At 33.6% G+C, this 2,678-nt stretch overlaps 1 pseudogene; it reads left to right on the top strand.

Moving 5' to 3' along the window:
* The first annotated feature begins 610 nt into the window (after positions 1-610).
* LOC127123704 (uncharacterized) lies at positions 611-2,305 on the top strand (annotated as a pseudogene).
* Positions 2,306-2,678: the final 373 nt, after the last annotated feature.

The following is a 2,678-nucleotide window of genomic DNA, read 5'->3' on the forward strand; positions in this document are numbered from 1 at the left end:
GTTTTTTTCATCTGCACCAACATGGCATGATCATTCCATTTGATCATATATTACATCATTCATTTCATTGTATTATTCATAGATCTGGATGGATGAATAATCAAGAGTACTTAGTTTCATATGTGTCTTTGAAAGACATCATTATCACTATGTTTAAGTACTACATCTAAATGGTCCAAGAGTTGATTGCTTACAGTTAGTTCTCTATTCAAGTTCATCTGCATCATTGTCATTCATCAACATATTTCGAAATAAAAGTCAAAGTTTGACTATATTGACTTTTGTTGCTAATTCATTTGCAATTGTTTCAAATTTCATTTGCGTTTTGCATTTTTTATCAAAAGTTAATTGAACTTGCCTCTTTGATATTTCAATTTGTATTTCAAATATTGAATTTACTTTGTTTTAAATCATTTTTAATATAAGAAAAAACAAATAAAACAAATTGCATTTTATTAATTAATTCAAATAATTATTTTTACATACACCATATACAAACCATAGTACCTACACTACTACATACATATACGATATACGTATTGTGTCAATACACCACCAATACAAAAACATAAAGAAGACGAAGAAGAGGACACAATTCTTTGCGAAATTGATGTATACTTCTCACCTTCTAACAATGGCAGAATATTTCAAGGTAGTGGGAGAACTACAAATGTTTGGAGATACTATTGTCAAGTGTTTATACACCCTTGAATGTGAGTGGAATCCCATGTTCACACCACTGTAGGGTAATTTCCAATTGAAGTACAAACACGATTCAAACAAACCTATATTCACAACTCTTTTCACCCACATGAAAAATTTGGATCGACCTGGTTGTCATAGATCGGCTTTAGAGGTCTACAAACTGTTACTTTTTCATCTGATCTTATGACACAAGCATTAATGCTTCACCCTTCGGCTATAAAGAAGAGTGACAAAAGTACCATTGAAAGATCGTACGTGGACAGGGATTCTCAAGCATGCCTTTTTCAAATCAGAGCAAACAGGAACTCCATCTCAAGATCACTTGATTAATATATATGTCGAGATAAACTATCTTATTTGGAGGCTTCCTAATCCTCACGAACAATTATTGGTACTACACTATCATATACTATACAATATATCTGTGGTAAATCATCGTAAAATTGTTACCATGCTTTCTACTGTAAGACCCCAATTTTGTCCCTAAGATCCCTCATGGCATCATATCATATCATCATTACCTCAAGGATCATTGTACACCTTTGCCTCCTTCCTTGTGGGTGGGTTATCTTGTGAGTGTGATTCTTGATCACCAAGCATGTCTTGCATTTGTATATCATTGCTTTTCATTTGTTTACTAACCCAAAAGTACAAAAGTATTGTCATCTAACCATGTTACTTGCAGATGAAGCAAATTAGGTCAAGACAGTCAAAATCATTCATTGAACAATGGATGGTGGCCATTCTTGAGAATTTGGGCACCATTGATCATTCATAAGAAGTTCATATGAGTTGTGATATCATTTGGAATCAAGATCTCAAGTGGTAGAGGCTTGAAATTCATCAGAACATGGCTCAATCAACCAAAACCCTAGCAAAGTCAACTGTGGTCAACTGTGCATTAAATCAGTGATTTGATGGTGGGAGATGGTTTGAGAGGTCTCATTCATGTCCATACAAGCCTCATATAACATGTCAAACATCATCATTGAGGAATTGGAGGTCAGACAAAAAGTTTCCAAAAATAGTAAGTGACCTGTAATTTCAAACTGCCAAAAATGGAAAGGTCTTCTCCTCAACTTTACATCATCAAGCAAGCTTCAAATCAAATTTTGTCCAACATGAAAGTTGAATATCTTGCTCTCACCTTTCCAAAAAGTCCAAGAACATCCATTTCTCATTTGTGGTTGGCAAGTTATGACCAAATCATTTTCAAGAAAAGTTGAACTTCAAGGAGGCATAACTTTCAAACCATTAGGCCAATTCATGTGATTCTTTTTTTGAGCAAATCTCTTTTGACATGCTCTATCATAATCCATCATCACATTTCATTAAAAATCATCACATAAAAAGTCCATTTTTCACTTGAATTAATTTTAAATTTTGGAGGGAAAACATTCATTTGAAAAATATACATTTTTTTCACTTCAAACCAATTCTATTTGCATCCAAACAATATTTGAAGTGCATTTCAAGTGAAAATTCGCACTGTAGCATGCCATGCACATGTAAGGGTGAAAAATGTCAATTTGTCAAAATACCTCCAATTCTCTTAATTTGTATTAGCATTGTTAAACATGTTTAGGGTTTGGTTAATTAGGGGGTATATATAGTGTAATCATAACAGAATTCCATAATCACAATTCATTTTTTCAGATCTAAAATTTTTCATCTCAAAATTCTCTCAACTTTTCCAAATTTTCTCTCAAATTTCTTCAAGCAATTGGCATTGTTCTTGCTCTGTTCATCATCAAGCATCATCACTAAGCAACATTTGAACAAGATCCACTTGAATTCGTGCCATTTCAAGCTGTGCCAAACAAGTGTTCATCAATGGTGAAATCTGCAATTTGTCGATTCAAGCTCAACTAAGCTTCAAGAACTCCTCAAGTACCTTACACAAGCTTGCTGAAAGAGTATTGGATCACTATAAAGCCAGGAGCACGTGGAATTACAAACTGTTCTTCAAGAGG

The sequence above is a fragment of the Lathyrus oleraceus genome, chromosome 2 (assembly GCF_024323335.1).
Source record: "Lathyrus oleraceus cultivar Zhongwan6 chromosome 2, CAAS_Psat_ZW6_1.0, whole genome shotgun sequence".
Taxonomy (NCBI): Eukaryota; Viridiplantae; Streptophyta; class Magnoliopsida; order Fabales; family Fabaceae; genus Lathyrus; species Lathyrus oleraceus.